At 34.7% G+C, this 17,844-nt stretch overlaps 1 long non-coding RNA gene across 1 annotated transcript in view; it reads right to left on the bottom strand.

The window, feature by feature from the left end:
* Window positions 1-2,396: 2,396 nt before the first annotated feature.
* Window positions 2,397-17,844, bottom strand: part of LOC107514361 — a 100,278-nt gene continuing 84,830 nt past the window's right edge. Inside the window, exons 3-5 of the long non-coding RNA XR_001597755.2 lie at window positions 11,651-11,754; window positions 7,902-8,005; window positions 2,397-2,477 (exon numbers count right to left, since the gene is read on the bottom strand). This is a non-coding gene — a long non-coding RNA (uncharacterized LOC107514361). The remainder of the gene's footprint in view (window positions 2,478-7,901; window positions 8,006-11,650; window positions 11,755-17,844) is intronic.

The following is a 17,844-nucleotide window of genomic DNA, read 5'->3' as shown; positions in this document are numbered from 1 at the left end:
ATGTTATTTCCATCAAAAAAGAAAAAATCCATGTTGTATTTATAATCATATTTGCTTTATTTTTGAGCACATTTCTGACATAATTTCTAGGCTGACTAGGGATTGATGAGAAATGAGCTTTTCACTTATATTTTTACATATTTGATGACTCAAAGTAGTTGCGCGCAGACTAGATTCTGTACCTGTGCCTTTTCCTATCTAGTTTGTCCTCTGATTTACATGTACTTCTGCATCTGGAGCCATAGGACATGGTTGTGTCGCGACCCGAACTCTGCATCGGCTGCTTTGTGCTTTGTTTGACCACTCTGGGTGGGCTGGCACAGTGGGGGCGACAACTATTCCTGGAAGCCATTCTTAATCCTGGATGGTTGGCAATAATTTAACTCCTCATACAAGCGACTGCTAGCAACATAAATATGTCCCATGAATCCAAACTAATGTGTTCCCAATTCACCCTCTCCTTAGACAGAGGTTAAAAATGCTTGATAGCCATTCTGGTGCCACTCAACCTAAAAAAAAATAAAAGTGCTATGGACTCAGTACAGCAAACTGGGCTGATTGCGATTAAAATATCTCCAGTACCTAATTTACAAAAATACATGACTGTTTGAGCACATTGCCTTAAAAGAGGAGGAGCCAGATGCTTAAGCTTCATTAGGTTTAGGTTTAATTTGCCTTTGAGCCCAACTCTTGTGAAACAGAAGAAGCCTCAGGGATTAAAAAGGCACTAATTGGGCCAAAGAGGAAGAGTTGAGAAATGTTTAGGAGGTAAGTAGAGGACTTGGCAAAGGTCTGAAAAGAGAGAAGGAAAGAATGGAGGAAAGGAGGAAGGGAGGGAGAAAATTTTGAAATGACCCCTATGGCTCCTAGTTAGAAGCATTATGAGGAGCAGCAAGATTTGACACAGATGTGTTAGGCTAAGGAGGAGACAATGAGAGAAGTTTTGGAGCATGTTGAAAATGTGGAAATGTCTCTGGCGCAGTCAAGTAGAGATTTCCAGTAACAGTATATTCAATTCTGAAACGCAGAGAAGATCTGAGGGCTAGAGACCTGGATTTAGAAGATGAAAGTATTTAAGTGTTATCTTAAACCAATAGCAGGGATAAGACACCCTTCATACATGCCTATCACTACGGACAATGTACAGAGCAATTGCCCATAGCGGGAGACCAAGAATACCAGTTTAAAATGGGAGCAGAGGATAGGATTTGGAATCCTCAGACAGATCAGAGGAGAAACTGAAATGAGCTCTGCTATGGAATTTCTGTGAATAAATAGTTTCTAAAAAGAAAGAGGGCTCAAAAGGAACAATCAAAGGTAGAAAAGTTTCAACCAAGTGGTGAGACTGAAAGCAGAGGCAATGGAAACCGCACAGGGAAGAAAGCTGGCTGAGTGAGGGAGTGAGGGAGTAGGAAGAGCTGTGGTACTTGTTAGAGAGAAGCACTGGGCTGATGAGATTTTTCTTTCTTTTAGTGTAGGAAAAACAAGCATGTTTATGGAGTCCAAGGAGTCACTAGAAAAGAAAAACTTTGAAATTTAGGAGCAAACAGAACCAGTTGCCTAGAAAGCTTTCCTTAACATTCCATCCTCTTAACTCCCTCATCCCTTCCACCTGCAGCATGGATTGGGCACCCCTTCTGTGGGAATTTGTGGCTCTTTACATACGTAGTAGATAATTATCTATGTATGTGTCAATATTTCCTGCTAGAGAATTTGGGGCCTCTTTTAATTTGCTTTTAAATCCCTTTTGCTTAAAGCAATGCTTATTAAAAGAATGTCTATGTCCTGAAAGAGATGGAAAGGTATAGGATAGGGGGCAGAGAAGCAGAATCTGTCAAACAAGGAGGTTCTTCAATATTTTGAAATTTAAGTGAAATGATGCAGATGGGCTAAAATATTGAATTGAACTTATGACGTTCAGATTGTGATCTAACTTACCATATTTGCAGACCCAGATCAATTTCACCCCTAGGGTGTCTGACTTTAGTATCTTCTAGATTCTTTCTTGATAGTCCTTCCCCTACTCTTCCCCATTTTACTTCAGAGGCACATTCCTAGCTGCACAGAGAATGAAGAGAGATTATATAGCAAATAGTAGTGGTGAATGGGACCATCAAATAAGAATGTTTAAAACACTGAAACCTATGAGTATCTGAACTATTTTAAAATTCTCTAAGTGACTTTGTACAAAGAACAAAAATATTATTTATCCCATGTTAATTCTATTTCATAATCAAGGCTACTTGTTTTGTCCTGGGAAGCTATTTCTTAGATTAAAGCTGCTGGTCACAAATTTGACAAAGTAAGAAACTGAAAATGATAGTCCACTTATTATTAATACTTTACTCCATCCCACCCCCCACCAAAAAAAAAAGAAAGAGGAAATAAATACATGCCTGTTGATTGTGAGTCAATAGTGTTATCTTCAGTTGCAAAGGACAGCACATTAGAACATGTTGATTTAGAGTTCCTTATTCCTGTTGAATAAACACACAGGTCGCTAATCATCAGCTACTAAATATATTTTCCAAAGGTGAACAAAAATAGTGGGTAATTTGATGATTCTTAATTAAGCTCACTACATAGAATTTTTTTATACTCTTAAAAGCATTTGTTTATGAAAGCTAAATGAGTATAGATTTCTGATGGAAAGGTCCCCATCCCCCTAACACAGCATCAGCTGTGAGTAATTCTGGCTAGTAAATTATATGCTGTCCTCTACATTGCCTTGTAAATGACCTCAACCCTGACCTTGACACAGCAGTATTTCTAAGAGAGAATAATAATTTATTCTCTATGTTAGATGAACTAAGACCATTGTGTTTCTCAGCTATAATTCTGTACTGTTTCCTGAGAAAATAGGTCCTATATATTCAAATATAATGATAGGTGGAGAGGGAGGGGCCATGGAGGGAATACATATAGACAGAGTTAAAGAATAGAAACACAATATATTAGGGGCTCAGGAAGTAAGGAGAGATAAATAGCTATCTGAGTAGTCATCTAGGTAGTGTGGCTTTGTATATATGATATTTTCTAACCATACACATTAATTTAATATTAATAGATCTTTTAGCAGATTTTAAAAACTGTTTTTCATATATAGGGTTATGATATATATATATATATAGATATAGATATCGATATAGATGTATAGATATAATCTCTGAGGATATAAGGTTATAATAATGATTTACATTCATAGAATTACTATACCTAAGATTAACATACCTGCAGTGAGAATTCTGCAACTGTTATACTCACCCTTAAACATCTCCATATTTCACTTCTCACACTGGCCCATCTTAAAGCTTTGTTTATGTGTATGGAAACCCCTACATTAGCGTTTTGTATTCTAAAAACTTCACCTGCACAGTGCCAGTCACTTAATTGTGCTAATTATTATTCACACATTAGCGCCTATTAGCCAGCATGGTTTTCTTTCTACTTTTTTTTTTTTTTCAAATGTTTTAGCCAGCATTCAGATTTCACTTACTTGGCAGAAATGACTCATTATGGTGGTTTTCCAAATCTGGCAGTAAGCCTACGAAGCGACCTCTTTACTGTCCGTATTTCCTATTGCAATGATCATTACAGATCTACAGAGATGATCTGTTAAACACATTGAAGCTTTATGGAAAAAAGAATGAAGTGGAACTTCAGGAGGGCCTCAAATTCTATATTGTCAAAGCAATAGAGAAATATCATCTAATAAATTGGGGTTCGTTTATATTGTATTTGATATGCAATTACTGGTAAGTAATTCATCCTTTTTAAATTGTTATAGATTTTTTTTAGTCAGCGTTATTTCACAGAAATCTTAGAAAAGAAATGTTTAAGCATAATCAGAGACTTAACTTACCTAAATCAGATCCCGAATATAACATATATTAAGATGGAACATTGAAGGTGGCTTCTAATGAGAGATTATGATTATTCTAATTGGACACATATAGTAATAATGAAGTTCGAATTCACTTTAAATATTGCATGTAGTTTGCTGGAGATACTAACTTAAGAGCTGGCATTGATCAAGAGCTATTAAATTAATTACTGTTTACTGAACAATAATAGAGGTAATTTTTTATTCTAAACTCTATAAATTAAAAATAAAATGGTGGCTTAAAATAATGACTCATTTTATGGAGTAAATTTCTAGAAGGAAACAATGGATTTGTAGACAACAAAAACAGTAAAATAAATCATTTTATTTTCCCATATGCTCAACTTGGTTGGTACTATGTCTTACAGAATCTCAGAGTTGGAGATCTTAAAGGAAAAGCCAGTTGAGAAAGAGAGGTTGAAGGTTCAGGCTGCTATAAAAAAAAAAAAGTGCCATGGACTGAGAGGTTATAAATAACAGAAATTATTTCTCATGGTTCTGGAAGTCTGAGATCAGAGTGCCAGTATGCCAGTTGGGCCCTCTTCTCAGTTACAAACTGCCTCTTTTTCCTTGTATCCTCGCATGGTGGAAAGAGGACAAGAGATCTTCCTTGGATCTGTTTATAAAGGCACTCATCCCATTTATGAGGACCCTGCCCTCACAACCTAATCATCCGCCAAAGGCCTCGCCTCCTAATAGAATTTCAATTTACGAATTTTGTGGAGAGAACCAACTTTCAGTAAATTGCACTGAAGAAGAGAAAGCCACTCCTTGACACTCTGTTACCTCAGTTAATTTCTTATCCATTAGCTGAAAGTTAATGTCTATCTATAAGTCCCTGCTTGCTGGTCAAGCTGACCTTGGGTTGAAAACTTAGCTAATAGTTCCTGGGTTTAGTTCACTTATAGTAAAATGCTATATTTATCTTTTCAAAATATTCTAGATTCTAGAATCGCTGTCCTAAGGCAAACACTGCTGTAGCATTTCAAAAGATGAAGATGGGAATCTCTGGGCTTCTCTGAAAGTTGAGGAGAACGGTGTGGAGTGAAGGCTTCAGAGACTCTAGGTGACAATTGCATCAGGACCATCAGTATAACGCTGGGGAAGTGAACCCCAAGATTTAGAGAGTAAAAGCAAAATCAAAGACAAGACCCAGGCAGCACTCAGAGGAATAAGTAAATGGGAACTCAAAAGAAAGAACAAACTAGGAATCACCTGGATCGCTTGGGGTTAGATAAAAACAAGATCACAATACAGAGAGGAGTAAAGTCAAGCCAGAACCATTGCACAAACTAGGGAAGAAGCTATGAGAGCCAATTAGCTTTAAAAAGTCCCTTTGATGTGGCCACTTGGGGGCTATTCCTGATCTTAAAAGATTCTACAGATATGGAAAGGCACCGAGGAAAAGTGAGATGTTATTGAAGTCACCTCACGAATGTTTTTCTAATACCTCACACCTAGATGAGTGTTCTGGCTATTCACTTCCATGGCACTTGGCTTGTCCTCTCTTAGGATCTGTGGACATCCACGCACTTGTTTTTCCCTCTCCCCTTACACTTTAATCTCTAGAGGTCTATAATTATGCATTTATTCTGCAGTTTTTGGTCCATTGTTTTACCAAGTGCAAGTTCAAAAACAAACATTTGAAATTAATTAAATATAAATGTATTAAATAATAAATATTTCCATATCTCTGGGGCAGTGTTTTATTTCATGCCCTGTTCGTTAGACTTTTCTTTGGCTATTTAATTCAATTGCTTGGGGTGTGAGGTCACAAGTTCAGCCCTTGTGTGAGCAGCTTGCTGAGCTCTATTTTATGGCCACAGAGTCCATTGGCCAGCTGTCTTGAAAATGCATGATATTGGCCACCAGAGGATGAGAAAAGATATGGAGGATCAGAGCAACCTCATAACCTCTGATAACAGTACAACTCAGAATGCCTGACATAATAAATCTGTCTTTTCACGGAAGGTCCTATTGTTTCTTTCAGAAATTCTACCTAAAACATTACAATACTATCCTTTTAGAAGTCCAGGAAAAAATAAGTCACAGATAGAATTAGGCATCACAATGGAACAAGCAAAAAAAAAAAAAAAGAAAGAAAGAAAGAAAAAAAGATCAGCACTGGGAGACCAAGGCTTGAAAGGTTTGAACCTTATCTATGCCACCTGTGGCTAATGTGATTCTTAATGTGATTCTCTGGACAAGTATTTAATCTTTCTGAGCCTCAATTTCACTATGCATAAAAATTTAACTCATAGGATTGTTGTGAGAATTATAGAAGATGATATTAATGTTATAAGTATAATATTAATGTCTGAATAACTGCTTAATATTGGTTAGATATCAGTAATAATTTAGAGTTGCAAGTAGACTGAAAGAAAATGGCTGACCAGAAATGAGAGTAGCAGCGATTTAAGAATCAGAGTATCATGCCTAGCAAGGATCTCAGTGATGTATCTAATCCTGAGTTTTAGAGATAAACAATTAAGGAATCTCAAGTTTAAGTGCCTGGCTTGGTAGCCACAGTCTGACAGAACTGAGATTAGAGCATCCACCTTCATGTCCAATCTTGTTGCTCCTTCATGCTTAGTAATGGGAGGCAGTCTGGATTCAAATGAGGAATGTAATTTTTAGGACTTTAGTAAGTCCTCTACTGAACATGAAAAACACCATAACTCGATTACATAAATTAAGCAATATTTATAGAGTGTTTATCCCTGTCCTAGGTACTGTGATGTCTGGGGCATGTCAAGATAAATATAAAACAGGCCCTGACATTGCCAGGACAAATCTCCAGAGAAGTATCACTATGTAAATAAATGAATTCAATTCCTATAGTAAAAGCTCAAGGAAGAGGCTGTACAGTAAAAGAAAGTCCTGGAACTTCTCAGGAAGAGGTGATATTTGAGCTGCTGCATTGGAGAAGCTACATTATGCTATGCCAGTGATATCAGAAGCCACCTATTAGTTATTCCTTCTCCTACATTTGCCCTTGGAAATGTCTTTCAAAGAATACATTACGAAAAACTTGTCAAAATTTTAGCCATCATTCTAGTATGTGTGGTTGCACTGTGGCCATTTGGTAGTAGAATGTGAACTTGAGATTAAAACAGACAACAGTCAAAGTTAACTTATGTGGTCTTTTTACACCCCAAATTGCTTGGTAATAGCAAAATTTCTACTTTTAGGGATTTTCCAAAACTGATATCTAGATACTTTGGCTCTGCATGTCAGAATAGATTGGCCAATGAGAGGCTATGAGACCCTATTTTTCTTCAGTGTTTATATTATTTTCATTCTCTAAGGAAAGGGGAGATTAAGAACCATTTTTGCTCACTACATACATGCTTTTGTGTCTTACTCTCTTGTAATCACTTGTAATAAATCTCCATTCAGGAAAAACTGCCAGAATCATTGTTCCACTCTGTTTGGAAGAAGACAAAGGTTAGATGATATTTTGATTGGTCAAAGAAGAATTCTGCTATGTTGTCTGAACTTTTAAGACTAGATTTAGAAACTTGTTGAATATTTCCTCAGCATCATCTTCCATGTGCTACTTTTTTTGTGACTAGCTTTGCTCTTTGTTGACTAGCTTTGACTGATTGGTGTACTCTTTGTTCAAAAGAGTTATCCCTTGATCAAAAATTAAAATGGACAAAAATAATTTGATAGATATTCTAAGTGCTCATGTTAAAATTCAAGAAGCAAGCAAGAATCTGTATAATGTATCAAGACTACAACAAATTAATCTAATCTGACAAAAGAGTTAATTGCTATTGTTTTATTGTTTATTTATTTATTTATTTATTTATTTATTTATTTATTTTCTAATTTTTCAAATGGAAACAAATAACCCCTTGCTGCCAAAGAAGAAGAAGAAGGAGGAGGAGGAGGAGGAGGAGGAGGAGGAGGAGGAGGAGCCAATGTCTTCAATTTCTTTAACCAAATTGAGCAGATATTGTGGTTTTGCAGCTTTATAATAAGTTAATGTAAAGGCTGTGTTCATTTCACTTACTGTATAATTAGAATTTGTGTCCAAATCCCAGAGTGCATATGACAAGGATTTTCTTAAGGCGACTATCTGCTCTTCTTCAAATGGTCTTCTTATTTCTTGTTTTTCTAAAATCAGAAAAGTAAGTATAAACAAACAATAGATGACCTTTATGAGTAAAACATCAGAGCATAGAAAGATTAATCGACCTCCATCAGCCAGTCATTAAATCAAATAGGAGCTTTTCTTGTACTTTTAAACCTCCAATTTACAGTCAGGCAAATGGTGTAAAAAGGCTGGTAATACAGTGACGCCCAATGCCACTGGGCTTTAGAAAGCTGACAGTTCCTGTAAAATAGTCATTAAACAACCTCTAGAAGAGACTCATCAGCAGATGCCCCCAGGTGAAGGAGAGAGAAAGCTGAGAGAATGAAGGGGAATCTAACATCTTAGCATGACTGAATTAAACAGAGCATATTATGCTGATTTTCAGAGTCAGCCCAGTAATTTAATTTTCAGAGCAGTTCCTTTGATTGTAGCAACCATTTTATGAAACATTAATAAAACTTTGTGTGTGTGTGTAACACACATCTCTTTTCCATTTCATTAAGAAAAAGAAGTCAACATATTCAAATTTGCTGACCATTCGTTCCGTAAATGCCCCCCCCAAAGATTTTTATTATTTTTGAAAAAGCAAAGAAGTAGAATGTAGCTCCTACTGTATTATTCCACAGTAAGCACAAAACAAGGAAAAGGAAATAAAGTACATAAAATTATTACATGCTAGTCCATGGGATTTACATTAAGACTCTGAGCTAAATCACTACTCTAACGTATAATCCAAATGTGATTTTGTACCTCCTGTATAATGATGTCTACTGTGCATTCAAATTAATTGTTGTAGAATATGCATTGCCCTGTACACTAAGTGTTTATCAAAGACTTCTAAGACAAATAGATATTTCCGGATCAAGAAACCCAGTGGAAAGTTGTTCTTAAAATTGTACATTTTGAATAACAAAAGATTCACACATATGAATTTTTTAAAGAAGGAAGACACCTTTAAATAATTAATATGGGTGCGCCTCACTTTACAGAATATGTATATTCTTGAAACGTGCATCATAAAACTATATTCTTTGCAAGTTAACTTACATTTCCTCATTTATTTCTATCATAAAACTGAAAATCCATTCTTACTGAAGTAATTTTTGGCTCAAAGACAATAATTACATTTAAGAATGAATCAACCCTTCTAAATCAGTGGTAAATTTTATATTGAAATTTAGTAATTATCCTTAGTCTGAGAATTCTTGTTATAACTCTTCACTTTCATTACACATCCCTTATTATTTTAAACTTATTGTAAGATATTTTGTATTCTCAACTCTTCTACTTTTTAAAGAAATAAGCATACCTACATGATAAATTTAAAAATCAGAGTATTCTTTCAAAGTAACATATAAATAAAAGTAAAACTTCTGCAAGTAAATATCTTTTAAAAAAAGACTCACACTGTTAGTCACAGAAAGGATGTGAGAAAGGTTGCCTGTGAGGCAGCCCTGGAGGACACTAGGGTCTCAGAGACCCGGGTTCACTGTCGATGCTGCAGGTGACTTGGGTTACTTGGCCTCTCTGGGACTTGGTTTCCTCATCTTAAAATGAGGAGGTCAAATTACACAGTTTAAAAGTGTTTTTCCACCTTTATATCTCTCTGATCCCAGTAAGGGTGTTCTCTCTATGTAGGAGTGCTTAGTACTTTCTGTGGTTCTTGACATGGTTATTAAAAATAATGTCAATAATAATGTCTTTGTTAAACTTTTGGTGGTCTTTCCTCATTGTAAGATAGTCTCTACTAAAAAGACCATGGCCACATGGTATGTTATCCAAGAAAGTCATTTCCTAAACACTGCGTTTAATGAATAATCCCTATATTTGATTTTCATTTTTTTATGATAGTGGGTTTTCCCAGTTTTTCTGTTAAATTACAAAACATCTGAAATTATTTCCATCCTAGGTTCACAATTTGGATCTTCATATTTGCTCCTATATTTTGGACTCAAAACAATATTCAATTAGCAACCACAGAATTCAAGTTCTGTTGAGTATTACAATTGTATATAAATGTTTGCAAAGGATTGTCGGAATTTACTTCATCTCATGACACAAAACATGTTAGCTCTTTAAGTTCTATATTCTTACAAAATGAATAACCTGTTGGCAAAATCATAACGATTAACATTTAAACTCCTACCTTAGGCACTGGCTAATGACCAACTGTAAAATATCTATAAGATTAAGCACCACATACTTAGAGAAGGAAGGAAATGAAAGTCGGTTCTTTAACAGACTTTCATTTCATAGAGATTTTATTGAGCCTCTTTCCTATATGCCCAGATATGAATGCTTGAGTACAATTCAATTTTATACAAAAGAAAATTCCATTCAAATCTTAAGATAGAATGTTTCTATTCCTAGTTACTTCCCACTGAATGAAAAGAACCTAAAGATAACAAATTCAAATCCTAAATGTATGAAACAAGTCATAAAATAGTTGAAAAATAACATTTACAAATCCTTGGGGCCACAGTTGACGGCAGAATAAGGCCAAGGTTAATTCTATGGCATGTGGTAGGAATACAGTCAACTTGGACACTGGTATCCAACCTGGTTGGTGTGTGTGGTCATTTTCCTGTGCTCCTTTTAAAAGGTAAACACAGTGTGGAAGCCCTAAGTTACACAATCTACAAGGCTACACTTTTTTTCAAAAGTTTAATTTCCCTTGTTAGTCCCATGAAGATCAGCCTTGCCCTCTCTATTTTCTTACAGAGCTGCTTTTGATGAAAAACTTTGTGGATGTTTGTGATATTGCTCAGAGCCCATTGGCAGATGAGCATCTCTTGCTGTGGCCTCCATCATTATTTGCCTGTCTTGTCTATTAACGAGCACTATCATCCCATCGTGGGATGACAGCTGCAACACGTACTCAGGCGCAATAAACAGCTAAATGAGGCGCACAGCAATTTCACTTGTCACCAGCGCCCTCGGCACGACTGGCTGCACAGCTTGATGCATAAATTCATGAGGCTGTTGCATATGATGGAGTATGCTTGGCTGAAAGAGGTGATGGATAGCAGGGCAGCTAAAAATGGCCATCACCTTGACTCTGTCAGGACATTTTTTAAAACTACCCCATCAGCTTTCTTGTATTCAATGCACTATCTTAGCACAGAAGACTCTAAGGTACTGATTTGATACTTCTCTTCAGTAAAGACTTTTGAGGAGTTTTCTCTAAAAGGAGATACTGTGTACTGAGGTGGGTTACATTTATTCATCATTAGCTCTGAGGCTGCTAGACTAACTTGTGTTTAAGAGTAGTATTTACTACTGCATAAAAATGTCAGAAATCAATTTAAGTCAATAATAGGGGAAACAACATGGGGTTTTGAAAACATTTCTGAATCATACAGTACAGGAGCGGATTGGCTAACATGAGATTTGAAGAATTTGAAAATATGGCATAAGGATGTTCAAACACATAGATTTCAGAGATAGACCTTATGTACAACTTATTACAACACTGAATAATATTCTAGGGCACATCATTACATCAGTGTTGGCAATGCATTTTCTAATTAGTATTCAAACCACATGCAAGGACTAACATTATAAAAGTACCTCCATCAAAGAAGTGCTGTACTGGGAACTTAAAAAATAACCAATGATATAATGCATTCATTTCTCTAAAAATATCCCTTTAACCTCTTACTTACTCAGTTGCCTCAATTTAAGCCAGAATTCCAACCACTGTAGGCAGGGCTCTGTGTATCCCACTGAAATGGACTGTACATCCTCCATCTATGTTAGTGGAAGTCATCTAAGGAAGACAAATATAAAGGTAACAAAATCAATGAGGCAGTTTCCTGCAAAGCTTTATGCATTAATCTCTATCACACAGAGATATATACGCACACCAGTGTAAGGGAAGGAAGTCACTTGTTCTCTAATAAAAGAGAAAACCCTTGATAATAAGCAATTAATAAAGTTGTCATGATTAGTTATGCAACTATGAATCAACACACACAGTAAAAATGGCCACTTTCTGTATATATAAACTATCTATGATTTAATTATAGTGAAAACAGTCATATATGTGTGGTTATAAATGATTCTTATAGCTACTTTCCTTCTCTTCCTTTTGTAATAAGGTAAGAACTCCTGAGCAAGAATTACTCTAGCAATTTAAACACATATATGCTAGATCAGAGAGCAAATTTGTTAGCCATTTCTCTTTTTTGTTCTTATCTTCCCATATACAAATATATTTCTCAAACTTGCAAGTCCCAAACCATTTACATTTAGCAAAAGTATTTTTAAAGAAAGTTGGAGAAAGGTGAGATTTGTGGGAATAAATTTGTTCATAATATGAACCTAAAGTACCATGTTAAATGATGAAGATACATTTCCAAAAATATAAGAAGAAAATGCTTTTAAATCGCTTCAGAGGCAGGAGCCGTTTAAAAAAGAGAATTACATGGCATATCTGGTGATATCTTTAAGATACTGCCTTAATAGGGAATCATCTGGTTAGTCCCAGGACTTGGTGGGCCTGATGTAGGCAAGGAGGCATCGACACTGGCCATTAGTGGGAAGGGGCAGATGGAGAGAAACTTTGAATAAGTTAGAAAATTAAGGAGATACCCTATCAGTAAGACTAAAATTAGAAGCCGCTGTGAAGTAATAAGGGTAAAGATAACAGCATACATTGTGTACCTACTTTGCAAAAAGCATTGCAAGACCAGGACTAGGGTGAAAATGAGAAACTCTACGCAGGCATAAAATTTAAAGGAGTACCAAAAAAGACTCAATAATCAAGATAAGTGAAAATTTAACACAATATATTTTAAAATAAAAATTAATATTCATGATTGTATTAGTTCCATTGTTGAATAAAAATTACAACAAACTTAGTGGCTTAAAGCAATATCTAGTATCTCACAGTTTCTATAGGTCAGAAGTCTGTGTTAACATGGCTGTGTCTGTTCAGAATCTTATAAGGCTGAAATCAAATTGGAGATCACTGGTCTTCTTTCAGGGTCACTCCTGTTAATAGCGGAATTCGATTCTTTGTGGTTGTAGGACCAAAGTCTCTGTTTTCTTGTTATTTGTGCCTATTGGTCACTCTCATTCCTTGTGGCTACTCCCTAGTCTCTACCTATGTCTCCCTCCTTCTTCATAGGCAGTGGCGGCAAGTTGAATCCCTCCCATGCTTTGAACTCCCTGGCTTCTGCCTTTCTCTTTTGCTGTTGGACAAACCTCTGCATTTGAAGGCTCATGTAATTAGGTGACAACCACCCTGATAATCTTCCTATCTTAAAGTCAACTGTGACATATAACATAACATAATAAATTTGCACTTGCTAATAATGTAGCATAACATATAACATAACATATAATATACCATATTATAACATATAACATATATCATAACATAACATAAACCATGGTATATACCATACCAGAACATATACCATAATGTAGCCATGAGAGTGATAGCTCTTCATGTTTACAGATTCCGGGGCTTAAGAAAACATACCTTTGGGGAGCTATTTTAGATTTCTGCCTGCTATAAGACTGAACAAGATATCAAAATTTAAAAAAAAGACGAGATTTAACTCTGCACTTCTATCACTCTGACTTACTTCCTCACCCAAGTCCTAACCATGTTTCTGATAAGTTTTTTTTTTTCTTTTACAAAAGCAGGCTACTGGCACATGTCATATTGTGCCAAAGATTTTTAAAATGTTAAATATTTTTTATTTATTGGTGCAATGACACCCCCTTAAACCACAGTGCTTCAATCACTGTGTTTGACCTTTGTATTTGACCTCCACTTTCTCATTTAGTTTTCCTCATAACCCTGTAAGGTGAGCATGACCAGTCCCCATCACAAATGGGGATACTCAGAGAAGATAAGTAACTTGCTCACATTCATACAGGTATTAAAAGAAAGCTGAGATCCTAACTCTGTTTCATCTGACTTGAACAACCATGCTACTATTAATACATCTTAGGGTGGCTATGTCAGAAATTCAGGATCATGGATTCAGAAGGCTTTTACTTAGCATTTTCACAATATTGATTTAAATTATTAAACCTTTCTAAACCATGGGTTGAGATACTAAGAGCCACCTTTTATAGTTTTTAGAAGGAGTAAGTGACAAACTATAAACTCTTTAAGGTCAAGGACATCTTCTTCGATTATATATATAGCTAGCACACCATAGTTGTGAATAGATATTGAAGGAATAAATGAGATAAAATAATATAAAAACTCTATGATCTCTATGATTTATCAAGTAGCATACAAGTGTGATAGGCCATCTGCAGAAAAATTAGATGCTTCAGTTAGGGAAATATCCAATTTCTAAAAATGTTTTATGGAATTATTTCCTACAATATAATAATTTATTGAGACCAAAGTCTTAGCTTGTAATATTAGACAAACACAGTAGTTTAGGATTAGTCATCTATGCTCTCTAAATTGGTGACACAAATCTAAGCAATGAGGTGGCTAGAGCTGGCTATAAAAAATGCAAACCAAAAACTCCTCAATGACAAACTAACTTTTATTTATCAGAGTGTAGGTTCTGTTGCACTGTGGCTATTGGATAGCAAGCTACCACCAACTACCCAGTTAATTTAGTTGGAAGAAAAAAGAAAGGAAGAAAGGAAGAAAGAAAGAAAGGAAGGAAGGAAGGAAGGAAGGAAGGAAGGAAGGAAGGAAGGAAGGAAGGAAAGAAGGAAGGAAGGAAGGAAGGAAGAAGCAGAGAAGCAGAGAGTAAAAAGAAAGATCTATCCTGGATAACTCAGATAATTAGATATTTTGAAATATGTCAGCTAGAGTCAACTATATAATTTAAACTTTAGAATCATTTACATTTATTAAACAAATTTCTCGAGATTTTTTTTATTTATGAATTATATTTTCTACTTTTGAAAAAAAAGTGACAATCTAACCCAAATGAAAATCAGCCAAAGTTGAGTACAAAATGTTGGAGAAGAATCAGAAGGAAACTCTGAACACATTTTATACTTGACTCTCTTGGCTAGGTAAGGCTCAGCACTGGTGTGCTCTAAATGATAGATTGGAGTTGTTCTTGGCTCTTTATGAATCGGGCTAATATCTGGCTGTCCAGAAACCCTTTCTTCTACTGAGTTGCCTTTAAATTCAAGAGAAAATCCAAATACTTATTTTTTCTAGCAAAATTATCTCAATGCAATTCATTTCTAATGTCCTTGTCAAGGTCTTTTCTGTTTATCTGACACATATCCTGTCACATATATGCAGTCAAATGTATTTAAAATATAAAACAGATTACATTTATCTCAAATTTTTATTAATTATATATTTTTAATTTATGTACATGTAAGTAATAGATTCAGGAGGCTAACATAATAAAGAGGATATAGCTTTTATTTATGTATGCATATATGTTTATAACACATGTTTATATGTTTTTTATTCTCTAATTTTGTTCTCTCTCTCTGTCCTTACATGTTGACAATGATGTGTTACGTAGTATCATCATTATTGAGAAATACCATACGTTTCCAGGCATCATGGCCTGGATTAACACTTTTTTCTCTTAATCTTCTGTTCTAACTTGTGTATTTTTTTAAATGTATGTTATTATCCTTTCTCTTGATTACTCACTTTTCCTGTGCTACACAATGATGAGTTTTCTATTTTAGGAGTTATAGAATAGAGCAGGTCTACTAGAACCAGATCCAGATTGTACTTCAGAATACCAAAACGACAAAACAGTTACCCAGGTATGTTCCAGAATGAAAAAGCAAATCTAATAATCCTAATCATAACCTCTTTGCTTAACTTCAACATTAGTCCTCTGTCACAGATCCGATCATGTCATGTCCCTCCTAAAACATTTTAATGGCTTCTTGGTGTCTTTAGTAAAACAATGGACTCTTAACATGGCCTCTAGAGCAGATAAAAGCCTGGCATTACTTCCACCCGGCCACTTCTATGCCATCCTCTTCACTGATCTCTACCCTTTATCTATGCTCAATTTCTTCCATTTTTACCCATGTGGACTAAATAGTCATATAAATTTATTCCTTTAATTTAATACTCAAAATAATTTTATATAATAGGTACTAATGTTACTCCTACTTATAAATGAAGAAACTGAGACACAGAGAGGCTAAATAATTGCCAAGGACACATTGGTAAAAAGTCACAGAGCTGGGATCTTGACCCATAGGCCAGAACTTAAGCACTCCTGGGAATTTCTATAATAAGAAAAATCTATTTTGCTTTTGTTTTTTGATCTAGTCACTTAGCAAAGCATCTTTGGTAAAACAAACAAACAAAAGATTAACTGCTTTTCATGCAGTTAATGTTGAAGGATCAGTTTTCCAATCACTTTTCTCTACAAACTTTATTTATCTTTACCTTGATCTAGTTTGATGTGCATTTCAATGTAAATATCTCCCAATAGTTTATAGGCCAATCTCTCAAATATCTATAATGAATTTGACATTCTTTGAACATGAATATTCTCAAATTTTTCATTAGTTTGTATAATATTTTTGAAACTTGGTGATATCGATCAGTTTGTACAGTAAGTAATTTTGAGACACTATGACTAAGACGATCAATGTTTCTGGCAAATGTTCATCTACAGGAAATCCAAATTAAAAGATTTCCTTCTAAAAGGTTATTTGCTCAGAAATAACTTTTCTAAATAGGCAGGAAAACAGCAAGTCAAATTGGTTTATTACTATAATACTATAATAGTAAATAACAATTCCCAAGAATGACAGAAAAGATAACTATAACACTTTTGTAATAAAGTATCAGTCTCTAACCCCTTCTCCAATGACAATGATAATGAATGTTTATTAATAAATTCTTTATTATTCATTGGTAGGAAGCAATTTTAGTGAAAGGCACTTGGACTTTGAAATTGATAAACCTTGCTCTATTGATTCACTATGTACCCTTGGGTAAGTTAAACTTCTTTAACTCCAATTTATAAAATGGGTGATTTTAGTTGCTTAGTGGGTTTTAAAGATAAAATGAGATGAGACATAAAAGATATAGCATGCATCAATATATATTAGAAGTTCTGTAACTAATATTTACATATATTTTATTTTTAATTCTTCTCTAAAATAGAGTCCAGAATATGTTGATGGCAGTTATTTATTTTAAAGCTTATTTTAGTCTTCGATATTGTGCCAATTTGTCTAATCATATGAAATAAGAAATGACATCATGGTGCTGAGATTTATAGACGAAATGAACATTCTGATTACATTAATTTTTTAAGGATCTATATTTCCTTCAAATAATTATAGATTTCAGTTTAGCCCAAACCAAACTTGAGTATTTCTTGTTTAATGAAAAATAGAATTAGCCAACTTAGCTGTTGGTTTGATGAAGATGACTGGAACAAAAAAATCTAGAGTCTCATGAAAATGAATCAACTACAGTTTCAGTGATTAATTGGAATATTTCCAAATACATGTACATTTGATAACACAGGGTGCCTTGATTTAGGGATAGAATTCTGGTACTCACGTATATATGTGGCACTATTTGACACATACAAAAAAATATAAAAAGAAGGGTAAGTACAGAAAAGAACTCTGTATTTATATAAAAATATAAATCTGGAAAATTGTTTTTACATATTATTTGGAAGATGAATTTAAAGGTTAATAATCTATCTAAAATATGAGAAGATAATTGAAAATTCAATTAGCATCTACTGCAGTACCCAATAAACTTTTAATGATCAGTATGTAATCATAACAGAGAAATGAATGAATGAATGAATGAATGAATACGAATGTAAAATGATGTTCTGCTCTTGGTATTTATGTCTTCCCCCTCACTCAGATGACAGAGTTTTCAAGGCTCAACTAAAAGAAACTATAT

This window comes from Rousettus aegyptiacus, unplaced genomic scaffold, assembly GCF_014176215.1.
Source record: "Rousettus aegyptiacus isolate mRouAeg1 unplaced genomic scaffold, mRouAeg1.p scaffold_m13_p_1, whole genome shotgun sequence".
Taxonomy (NCBI): domain Eukaryota; kingdom Metazoa; phylum Chordata; class Mammalia; order Chiroptera; family Pteropodidae; genus Rousettus; species Rousettus aegyptiacus.
Note: the sequence above shows the minus strand (reverse complement) of the source record. Positions and strands in the feature narration are given on the sequence as shown.